The 12,500-nt window shown below is 41.6% G+C and overlaps 1 protein-coding gene and 1 long non-coding RNA gene across 5 annotated transcripts in view; both read right to left on the bottom strand.

Moving 5' to 3' along the window:
- The window catches only part of LOC122264288 (uncharacterized), a 459,197-nt gene that overhangs the window by 134,054 nt on the left and 312,643 nt on the right, over positions 1 to 12,500 (bottom strand). The window lies entirely within an intron of this gene.
- The window catches only part of LOC147470488 (uncharacterized), a 16,482-nt gene continuing 15,501 nt past the window's right edge, over positions 11,520 to 12,500 (bottom strand). The window contains exon 3 of the long non-coding RNA XR_015191613.1: positions 11,520 to 12,500. This exon is cut by the window's right edge and continues 420 nt beyond it. This is a non-coding gene — a long non-coding RNA (uncharacterized LOC147470488).

Consider the following 12,500-nt stretch of genomic DNA (forward strand, 5'->3'; position numbering starts at 1 on the left):
GAGAGAGAGAGAGAGAGAGAGAGAGAGAGAGAGAGGGGGGGGGGGGAGGGAGATGAGGGAGAGGGCTTATACGGGTGGAGGGAGGGGGTGGGGGGCACACACACACACACACACAGACACACACACACACACACACACACACACACACACACTCACACACATAGACTGTCCTCCCAGGCTGTATGTGTACGATCTCTCACCTGCCCCTTAACCCTGGCCCTCCCCTCCCGTGCGAGACTAGACCCTCTCCCTTTTTTGCCTCTCTCTCCCTCTCTCTCTTTCTCTCCCTCTCCTAACCTCTCCCTTTCCTCCCTTTCCTCCAATCAATTTTTTCTCCACTGATACCTTTTCTCCCTTCCCCCTCTCCCTTCCCCTGCACCTCCCCCTAGTACCCTGCCTCTCTCCCCCTCCCTTAATTTTCGGACGTTCACTTCCCTTACTCTGCGCCCTACGCCTCTCTCCCTTCCCCCTCCCCTACTACTTCCCAATACCCTTCCTCTCTCTCCCTACTCTCCCTCTCTCTCTCTCTCTCTAACCTCCCCCTCCATACCCTTCCTTTCCCATACTCTCCCTCTATCCTCCGTACCCTCCCTCTCTCTGCGTATCCTCTCTCCCCCTCCATACCCTCCATAACGTCTTCCCCCCTCCCTCACCCCCCTCCATCCCTTTCCTTTCCCTCCATACCCTACTCTCTCTCCCTCTCCCTTCCCCTCCATTCCCTCCCTAACGTCCCTCCCCCCCTCTCCCTCGACCCTCTTCATTCCCCCTTTACCCCCTATTCCCACTACTTCCACCCCCCTTTCTCTCCCTACCCCCCTTTCCCCCTCCGCCTTCCCCCAACCTCCCTCCCTCCCTCGCCCCCCACCCCACCCCGGGCCCGCGATGTACCTCTGTGTCCAACACCCCCGCCAAGGTCAAGGCAAGACCGGACGTAGCATTGGAACTTACGCACGGGAAGAATCCAATCCTTTAAGCACCTTTTTTTTCATTTTATTTTTTTTTTGATTCTGGTCTTTTTGGATACATTTTCCTCTTACGGATTATTCGTGTTTTCTTTTTTTCTTCATCATCGGGATTATCTACAGGGAAAGGATTTGTTTGTTGTTGTGATAGTGTTGTTGTTTCTTTTTTTTTCTTTGCGAAGATATTCATTCAAAGAAAACTTTTCATTCGTAATACATATTGTGTAGTGTCAAGGTAGATTCATGTAAATAGATAGATAGATGGACGGAAAGATAGAAAGACCGACACAGATAAGTAGATAGATAGCTATATATACAGATCAATCGATAGATAGATACATACATATATACATATCAACAAACAGATCGATGTATAGATGGATTGGTAGAAAAGAGATTCACACACATATAGAGAGAGAGTTAGAGAGAGAGAGAGAGTTAGAGAGAGAGAGAGAGAGAGAGAGAGATGAGATGACGATGGAGAGAGGAGAGATAGTTAGAGGAGAGCGAGATTTAGGAGAGAGAGAGAGAAGCGAGAGAAGAGAGAGAACGAGATAGAGAGAGAGAGAGAGAGAGAGAGAGAGAGAGAGAGAGAGAGAGAGAGAGAGAGAGAGAGAGAGAGAGAGAGAGAGAGAGAGAGAGCCAGAGCGAGAGAGAGAGTGACCCATGACCCATAGACCGGAGAGAGGTGGGTGATGGGAGAGGGCCGCACCTGTGACGTCATCTCCAACCCCCCCTGCCCCCTATCCACCCACGTAGTCGCCAGATTTGTTGGATTTATGACGTCGTTTGTTCACTCTTAATAGACTGTTCATCTCACGGCTGAACAGGAAGTCCCTCAGAAAATAAGTTGCGAAAATAAGGGAATCGACACGCGAGGGGTGGTCTTTCTCCCTCTCTCTCTCTCTCGCTCTGTTCTTTTTGTTTTTCTTTCTTTCTTTTTTCCTTTCTCCTTCTCGAACTTTCTCTCTCTCTCTCTCTCTCTCTCTCTCTCTCTCTCTCTCTCTCTCTCTCTCTCTCTCTCTCTCTCTCTCTCTCTCTCTCTCTCTCTTTCTCTCTCTCTCGCTTTCTCTTTCTCCCTCTCTCTCTTTCTCTTTCTCTAATTCTTTGTTTCTCTCTCTCTTTCTCTTTTTACCCTCATTCCTTCTCCTCTCCCACTTCCTATCTATTTAATTATCTGTGCAATTCCTAAGGCAGTTTTCTATTCTAATTATCTAATGTTTGTCAATCCAAAAATATATACGTAATATACGTGAAAATGATTGACACTTATGTAATTCACGAATACCTTCGTGAGTACAGCTTGTACTTTACCTTAGGCCTAGTTCGTGCTTCGCCTATTTCATTCTAAGCCTATTTTGACATTTTATATCATTCTGTAACTATTTACTACTATGCCTATTTCATCTTGAGCTTATCTTGCCATGTGTCTATTTCGTGCTATGCCTCTTCACCCAGAAACTGCCTCACCTTATGCCTATTTTCCTCCATACCTATTTCCTCCTATGTCTCTTTTGTGTCATGCCTACTTCACCTAACAGCTCTATCAACTTATGCCTCTTTCATCCTTTATAGCAAGTCTACTCTACGTCTATTTCATCCCATACTTCGTACCTACATAACCTTATGCTTCCTTTACCTATGCCTCTTTTGCTCTATGCCTCCTTTACCCTATGCCTCCCAGCGCATCCCTTGCCTTATGACTCCTTTATCCTATGTCTCTTTTATTCTATGACTGCTTTATCCAATGCCTCCTTTATACTATACCTCCTTTACCCTATGCCTCCCTTACCCTATGCTTCCTTTATCTTATGTCTCCATTACCCTATGCCTCCTTTACCCTATGGTGGCTTTACCCTATGCCTATGCCTATTGAATCCCGCCCGAGGCACCTTCCCGGATGTATTCCTGACCGTTTTAGGGGAAGGGCCGTTCACCTACTCGACGCCGCCTGTTCTTTCCTTATTCCGTGGTTCCTTCTTTCGCGTGTCCTCTTCATACCCCTCTTCGTTTTTTTTTTTCTTTCTCGTGTGTTCTTTTTTTTTCGTTTCGAATATCTTTGGATTTTTTTCTTCTTATTTTCTCTTTCGTGTTTCTGAGACGGAACTTCACGATTTGTTTTTTTATTTTTTTATTTCTTTTTAATTGCCAACAGGTGATTATCTTTCCAATACGTTAGAATCTTCAGTAAATGCAAATGAAACTTCAGACAACTTTGTTATTACAGGAGAGTTAATTATTTCTAATCCTCAATTTCAAATGTCTTTATAGATATTTAGGCATCTGCATCCCAGCTAAGTAAAAAAAAATAATAATAATGATAATAATAATAATAAATAAATAAATAAAATAAATAGATAAATCAATAAAAACTATTTTTCTTCCTCGATGTCGTATTGATTATCATTATTACTGTTTCTATTATCGTTGACTTGATTTATAAATCTCTTTTATTTGCACTGCTGACATTCCTGTTGCTCAAATCTATAAGTGTTATTGTTAGCACACAGTTGATTGACCTTTAAATGTATTGTTTTGATAGACAGAGTTTGCTATCATTTTTATTTTATTTTTACTCGGATTAATAACTTTATTGCTTTGCGACTGCATCGTACAAGGGAGAGAGGAGGAACAAAGAGGGAAAGCTTGGGGGATGTATATATGGATATATAGATAGATAGATAGATAGATAGATAGAGAGAGAGAGAGAGAGAGAGAGAGAGAGAGAGAGAGAGAGAGAGAGAGAGAGAGAGAGAGAGAGAGAGAGAGAGAGAGAGAGAGAGAGAGAGAGAGAGAGAGAGAGAGAGAGAGAGAGATAGATAGATAGATAGAGAGAGAGAGAGAGAGAGAGAGAGGAGAGAGAGAGAGAGAGAGAGAGAGAGAGAGAGAGAGAGAGAGAGAGAGAGAGAGAGAGAGAGAGAGAATTAGAGAGAGGGGGGGGGGAGTTAACCCGAGCCTATCGTCAGGAGAGGAGGGGGAGAGTGATGTAAATTATATTGATAACAAACCCCCGATGTAACTCTACACTCACCGAACAATTACGAAACGAATAATCTATCGCAAAACCTAACTTTCTTTTTATACATGATCATGATGATCATATTAGGCCTTTAATAACAATAGAATTCGATTGAATACACACTGGAGCGATGAAGTTAAAGAAAAAGGTAGCAACAAAGCCTTATAAATATACCCCCAGCGTAGGGGAGGGGAAGGGGTGAGGGGAGGTGGTGAGTGGGAGGGAGGGAGGGAGGGAGGGAGAGGGGAGTAACACCAATTAACGCGACTTAATTTATAGTGATATCCTCCGGTATTGAGACCCCAGCGAAGTCCATGCTACCTTTAAATGCCAACATCACTTGAACAACAGCTTTATAAATATTTATACACGCGAGCAATAAACTAATTTGCTTGCAATTGCCGACTTTTAATTTACTGCTTCATCAACGTAGAGATAGTTTCCCCCCCCCCCTTTTTTCTCTCTCAACGGGAGGCCCAAAATCGACCCACAGGCCATAGAGAATAAGGATGAGATTTCCCTGCAATAGACGCTTACAATAGCGTGCCGTGTACCCTGTTGCAATAATGTCCGCAGATTGACATGTGCGATCGCGTCATATATATTCATAGCCTTCCATGAGGTGAGTAGACTGCGACCCCCCATTGAGTGCTGTTGCTAGGAGCCCCCTCTATCCTACCCACTTCCCCTCTCCCTCCCCTCCCCTCCCCTTCCCCTCATCCTGACCCCACTCCCTGTGTTATGCCAAAGAATGAGTGGAGAGCTCGATGTGGTTGCCCTGTCTTTTGTTTTGTTTTTATATGTTTGCTAAAGAAGTTTACTTTTGATAAAAGTCATAATAAGAATGGATTTTTTTCCCTTTCGTCTTTACGTATATACGTTACTGTGTCTGTTTATGCTTGCGGCCATTACGTTTCTAATCATTATTTATTTTTATTTCCTTTTTTTTATTGAATTCATTGTCATTTTCAACCTTACTACTTTTCCCACTCCCTCTTCTTCGATTCTTCAATTCTTATCCCTCTCTCGATCTGTCTCACACGAAAGATAAGCTAATCACGCCCTCTTATTCTTTCCTCTTACAATGCTCAAGAGGGCCATTATCAGCGTCTAAGGTCAGTGGAGAGGGGAGACGGGTAGCTCACCCCCCTCCTCCCCCACATGTACCCCCCTCCCTCCCACCTCCCCCGTTCCCCTCAACCACCACCACATCCTTGAGTAGATTAAGACCCCTCCATGGCGGACACACACTGACTCACCCACACCTCCCTTCTCTCACCCTTCACACGTGACTTGTTTGTGTCTTTGTGGTTGTGTATAGGGACGGGGGCATCTTTGTGTTCTTCCGATTTCCCTCTCTTTGCTCCTCCTTTTCCCCTCTTCCCTTCCCTTCTTCTACTTCTTATTACCTTTCTCGTCCCTCCTACTTACAACTCCTACTCTCCTTGTCTCATCCTCTTCCATCCCCCTTCGCCCACCTCCTATCTCTCTCTTCCTTCCCCTCTCCTTCTCTCTTGTCCTATTCTCTCCTTGAATTTCCTTCCTCCTCTTCACTCCTCTCCCCCCTCCCCTGCTTTCTTCTCCCCTCCCGCTAACATGGGCGCTTTCGTTATTACGTGGCATTGTAAGGGCCACTTAAGTGCTCCTGTAAACAAATGTAAATGCTGTGACGTCATTCGTTGAGACTTCACCTCCTCTCCGTTATTGGTCTACTTAAACTTATTTTGAGTGTCCTTTATGCATTGTTTACGTACATGTGTGCATGTACAAGCACACATAGTTACGGACTCGGGTATGCATGCGAGTATGAAAACAGTTCATTATATGTATACATATACATATGTATATATATATATATATATATATATATATATATATATATATATATATATATATATATATATGTATGTATATATATTTATACATATATATATACATACATATATATATATGTATGTATATATATATGTATATATATATATACATACATATATATATATGTATGTATATATATATGTATATATATATACATTTATAGATATATGTATACAGGTATATTTATATATATATGTGTGTGTGTCTAAGCAAAGAAATAAATGCCAAAGCATGGGCGACCACCACTCACCGCAGTCAGAAACAACATCACATTTATTGAAATTCACGACTGATTTCGCACGTTCGTCACACTCCCCTCCTCTTCTTATCTCCGTCTTCAATCGATTGTCGAATGTTCTTGAGAAGACAAACTGTCGAATCATTCACTGTATATGAATGACTATGAAAGATAGATGGATAGATAAATAGATAGATAGAGAGAGAGAGAGAGAGAGAGAAGGGGAGGAGAGAGATATATAGATAGACAGAGAGAGAGAGAGAGAGAGAGAGAGAGAGAGAGAGAGAGAGAGAGAGAGAGAGAGAGAGAGAGAGAGAGAGAGAGAGAGAGAGAGAGAGAGAGAGAGAGAGAGAGAGAGAGAGAGAGAGAGAGAGAGAGAGAGAGAGAAGGGGAGGAGAGAGAGAGGGGGGGAGGGGGAGAAAAACCACAGCTATGGGTTTGATAATCCCCAGACAAGCTATAGTAACCATAATCATTTTTAGCAACTGGTACTGTGAGCCACCGCGTAATCACAACACCATAATTAGCCCTGACGTCGTAATTACATCAATTGACAACCTCTAGCTGTAAAGAACAGCTTCCTTGTATCAGTCAAACACAAAAAAAGAAAGAAAAAAAAACAAAACAAAAGATAATGAACAAGGAAACAGTGTCCGAATGACCATTTCTTCCTGCCTGCTTATATGTAACGTGTTCATCTCACTCATCAACAGTTATAATGTTCAGCTTAATTGAATAATTGTTTTTGCACCCCCCCCCCCCCTCGCCGCTATCTCGTTCCTTCTTCTTTCTTCCTTGCTGCTTCTCCCTCACCTCTTCTCTTCCCTCCTCCTCTTTATCACCCCATTCCGCTCTCTCATTTCTTCTCCTTCTTTCTCTTCTCCTCCCTTTTCCTCTTCCTCATTTTCATCACTTCCACTTCTCTTCTATCTGAGCATCATATCTGCTTCTGTTATTGCCTCTCCCTCTTCCCTGTAATCGTCTTATCATGTCTATTTCCCTCGACATGAAACTTTACCGTCAATTCTAAAAAATATTTTGAAAATAACCAAATATGCATATATATATATATATGTATATATATATATTTGTATATATACATATGTATATATATATATATATATGTACACACACATACACACACACACACACACACACACACACACATATATATATGTGTGTGTGTGTGTGTGTGTGTGTGTGTGTGTGTGTGTGTGTGTGTGTGTGTGTGTGTATGTGTGTGTGTGTATGTGTGTGTGTGTGTGTGTGTGTGTGTGTGTGTGTGTGTGTGTGTGTGTGTGTGTGTGTGTGTGTGTGTGTGTGTGTGTGTGTGTGTGTGTGTGTGTGTGTGTGTGTGTGTGTGTATGTGTGTGTGTGTATGTGTGTGTGTGTGTGTGTGTGTGTGTGTGTGTGTGTGTGTGTGTGTGTGTGTGTGTGTGTGTGTGTGTGTGTGTGTGTGTGTGTGTGTGTGTGTGTGTGTGTGTGTGTAACTGCAGTGCCAACGTATTCATGTTTGAGATGAAAAAAAGGCAAGATTAAGATTACTTGTAAGACGGAGTCGAGAAAGTGTCGTTTATTTGGGACGAGATCTTGTGAATGGCAACGCTGGAGACAAGACGCAGAGGATTCTTCAATTACGTTTATTCTCGTCTTTGTCGTTTTTATTTCGATTCTTAGCTCCACTTGTCGGTCTAGATTTGCATTGTCGTTTCATTATTTATGATTTTTGTTTTCTCATTTTCCTTTTTTTCTTTGTTTTTATTTTCGTTCTGTTTGTGATTCGTATAATCTATTTAAGCTAAATGGTCTGTTTTGAAAATTACACACACACACACACACACACACAAACACACACACACAAACACACACACACACACACACACGCACACACACACACACACACACACGAGTCCCAACCGCCCCAAACAAGGAGCAATTCGCCTCCATTGATCAAATAATAACGTCAGTCCACGCCAGGTTTTGTGTCGGTGATCCGCAGTGCCAGGCGAGACCTGGGGGGAGGGGGGAGAGGGGAGGTGAGAGTTGAGGGGGAGGTGTAAGGGGAGGGGAGGGGGGATAATTGGAACGGCATCATTCTTGATTTTCTTCTTTTTTTTTCTCACTCTTACTGTTTTTCCTACTCCCTTTTCTTATTCTTCTTACTCTTCTTTCATCCTTCTTCTTCTTACTCTTACTCTTCTTTCATCCTTCTTCTTACTTTTACTCTTCTTTCATCCTTCTTCTTCCTTTTCTTATTCTTCTTTCATCCTTCTTCTTCATACTCTTCTTCCATCCTTCTTCTTCTTAATCCTCATTCTTCTTACATCCTCGTCTCTCTTCTTATTTTTTTCTCTTAGATTTTTTTTTCTTTACATTTCCTAACTAACTTAAAACATGCCGTAGCTTTTTTCGCAAGACATAATAAGGAGGAATATAGGAAGAGCATTGAGAAGCGAGTTCTATGAGTGATTTTTAAAAATCCGTTACGATAAATTTAAACGTCCTAGAACGTTTTAGAAAAAAAAAAATCCGTTAGAACGAAAGAAAACGAGAAGTGACGTCATGAATATATTCCGTTTTCTGTTTTCCATTTTCATTTGTTATCATCATTTCCCACATCTTTTCATGAAGGTTAATCATCCAACATATGGGAATGAAACACAAGCGAAAAGGACATAGGACTAAGGTTACCATCTTCGCCGCCATCTTGAGTGTAAGGTTTCATAACACTAAATTTTTTTCTTCGTCTTTATTATTTCATCACAGGGACATTTATTTTAATTTTTCTTCCATTTATATTTTCTTGACATTTCTCATTTTTCATATTTGATATATCTTTCTCAACTTTCATATTTTAAAATCGTTTATTCGCGTTCACAAACTTAATAAAAATAACCCTAATTCTACTTTCTCACATTTCTCCTCAATATTCTATCTCTTTTAAGACTAATTACTCTCGATTTACGTACTTAATAAAACTAAACTTAACCGCCATTGCTCAATAAGAAAAAAAAAAAAAAAAAAAAAAACACGCATGAACGGCCGTGCATTTTGGGCCACAGAACAACCTAATTATAATGTATACTTGCATTTACATCTTAAACTAACAAGACACAAGACACATCCTGCGTCTCCCCCATGTCGCCACGAGAGACAAGACATAAACACGTGTCCTTCTCGCTTCCTTAAGAATCATCAGCTGGTCTTTACTTTTCTTCGTTAGGAAAATTATAGGACAAGGGTCGCTGGTGCCTCGACCTCGCTCTTGTGACGGGGCTGTTGGCAGGAGGAAATTCACGCTATCAACGCTGTTCTTGTTCTGTTGTAATGTTGTTTTTGTTTCTGTGTGATGAATATTGTAAAGGTGTATGAGATGCGGACACTTTGTTTTTTTACATAAGCAGGCACACTCGCGCGCACACACACACACACACACAACACAAACACACACACACGCACACAAACACACGCACACATATCTATCTATCTGTTGATCTTTCTATATCTGTATCTACATATATCCATATGTATATATATGTGTATATATATATATACATATATAATTACACACTGTACATAGCTTATTCATTCGTGTGTGCATGTCCACATTTTCCGAAACAGTTTCCTTTGTTATTTGAACACAACCTTAAAAACGTCAACTTCCTAAGCACGAGTCTTATCCCTTCTAATCTAATATCTTAAAAAAAGCAACATTCGTAACGGCTTCTCATGATATTTGTCACCGATGAGGGAAGCCATGAGGGAACGGTCACGTGGGTCGCTGGCCTGTGCCTCGTTATGCAGTTCCGTTATTTGTCCAAGTTCCCCTTTCTCTTCCTTTTCTTTTAACTTCCAAGAGGACGGCTTCCCACGACCTGCCACTCGCGCCGGTAACAATAACAGGGATCTGGTCAATCATGGCGTCACACTTGACATGCGTTCGAGGTAAGGGGGTCACGCGAAGCTCCGCCCATTTTGTCCCCTACTGGAGTGACGTCACTCGAGTCCGTGACTGGGGAGGCGTTGCGACACGAATATTAACCGAATTTTTTTTTTTTCACTATGTCCGGGTAAAGTTTCGTCCAATTTCCTAGAACGGATAATGATTTTAATAGAATGAAAATGGAGAAATAGAAATTATAGCTTGAGGTTTCGTAATAAAAACAGAAGCTTCTGGAATGACGTAAACTTTGCGTGTGGGAGAGGGCATTACGTATCAAATCAAAATAGATGCAGAATTACTCCCTCGAGATTAAGTGAATTCAAATTGTGTGTGCGCAGTTGTGTGTGTGTGTGTCTGTGTGTGTTTGAGAATGTGTATGTGTCTATGTCTATGCCCTCGCGCATTTTTGAACGCTTGTGCGCATGTGTATATCTGAGTGTAGACATGCGTTTGTTATGCGTGCATGTGCGAGCTAACGTATATATATATATATATATATATATATATATATATATATATATATATATATATATATATGCATGTATATTTACCAGTGTGTCTCCGTGAGCGTCAGTAGCATGTGTCAGTGTGTCGCGGCGGCCAATGACGGCAATTCAGCCTCATTGTCCACAAGGCCGGGCGAGGCGGCGGCGGAGAAAGGACAATGTCCCGGTCCTCCTCCCGGTTTACTGCGCCTTATATCCTTGACCTCTTTGCGGTGGGAGAGAGAAGGAAAGGGTGGGTGAGAGGGAGCGAAGGGTGAAGGAGAGGGAGAGGGAGAGGAAAGGAAGGAGAAGGGGAAAGAGAGAGATAGTGAGAGAGAGAGAGAGAGAGAGAGAGAGAGAGAGAGAGAGAGAGAGAGAGAGAGAGAAAGAGATAGTGAGTGAGAGAGAGAGAGAGAAAGAAAGAGTGAGAGAGAGAGAGAGAGAGAGAGAGAGAGAGAGAGAGAGAGAGAGAGAGAGAGAGAGAGAAAGAGAGAGAGAGAGAGAGAGAGAGAGAGAGAGAGAGAGAGAGAGAGAGAGAGAGAGAGAGAGAGAGAGAGAGAGAGAAAGAGAGAGAGAAATAAAGAGAAACACGAGAGCAACCAAAAAATAAGACTCAAAGATGAGATGAAAGGGGGGGGGAGACCAGGGGGACAACATAGGAGATAACAGCAAGATAAAAAGGGAGTCGCAATTCTATGCATATCTTGATGACTAATAAGAGATTGATAAGTTGATGACGATAATAATTTGACCAAGACAGATTCGCGATTATAATTATTCGAAATACAACAAAGTTACCCGGGCGTGTTGCAATCAGTCAGCCATCACCAACCTCCCAAGTGTATCTTCGCCTTTATAAAAATAAACGCAAAGACAAAAACTGACGATAGTCCCTTCTTGTCCGGAAATTCTTATTCCTGTGAAGACTTTTTTTTTCAAGGGAGGAGGGGAGAGGGGGGGGGTGTCACCTAGCCAATCAAGCAATGATTTTCTCGTCCCTTTGATCCTTAATTTCTTCCTCCTCTTCCTCTTTTGCCATTACTTATCCAAGTCTTCATTCATTCATTCTTTCCTCTTTCTTCTTTCTTCTCTATCCTCCTTATTTATCGTTATCCTTCTATTCCATCTATCAGAAGAGTATGAACGAGGCCGAGGTAGGTCACCGCGTGTCATGCAAGTGAGACAAGGTCAAAGTTGCGGGGTTTCTCGGCTGGTTAAATTCTCTCTTTGTTTTATTGTTTTTTTCTTATTCTCTTTCGTTTTTTTCTTGTCTTGTATCTTTTCAGAAGGCGTCATTCACTTTTTATCTTTTACTTTTATTCTATATTTATTTAGGGGGTAAAGGGGGTCTGTTTTTCATTCTGGATTCGCATTTTTCTTTTTCTTTTTCATTTTCTTGCTTGTTTCAAGGTTTTTATTTAATTTTCTTATCTTTCTTATTTTGTTTCTTCATTTTCTCCTGCTATGGCTTCTTGTTATTCTTATTTCCTCCTTTCACTTAATACGTATCCATCTTATAAAACGAAATCAGACTATGTAAAAATAATACGAAACTGCCTCGCCCTGTTGATAAGAGGGGGCAGTGTCTCATGTTACCCCTTGAGAACAAAAACAGGTCACTAAGCGCACCATTGAACTCCTCGCAATATTGACTTAAAAAGGACAATATATATTTAAAATTGATATGTCAACTTGATATATCAATGGCGTTTTTTTCTCTCTCTCGGTGAATGATAGTTCATGTAAGTTTGCTTGTACTTTTTCTTTCTTCTTTCTAATCAATATCAAGTACGTGTGACGTCACGAGCGCAGCCTTCAATGGCTTCGCGGCAACATTACTCAAGTTCCAGCAAGTTTGCGAATGCCAGAGGGGGTTCCGTCGCCCCTTGCCCTTGCGATAAGAATGATAAACAAACTTGCCGAAGGAAAACACGCAAACCAATTAAAACTAGCGAAGCGGCGAATGAAAAAAAGAAGT

This window comes from Penaeus japonicus, unplaced genomic scaffold (assembly GCF_977035675.1).
Source record: "Penaeus japonicus unplaced genomic scaffold, GWHDUDI00000001_assembly GWHDUDI00000014, whole genome shotgun sequence".
Classification (NCBI taxonomy): Eukaryota; Metazoa; Arthropoda; class Malacostraca; order Decapoda; family Penaeidae; genus Penaeus; species Penaeus japonicus.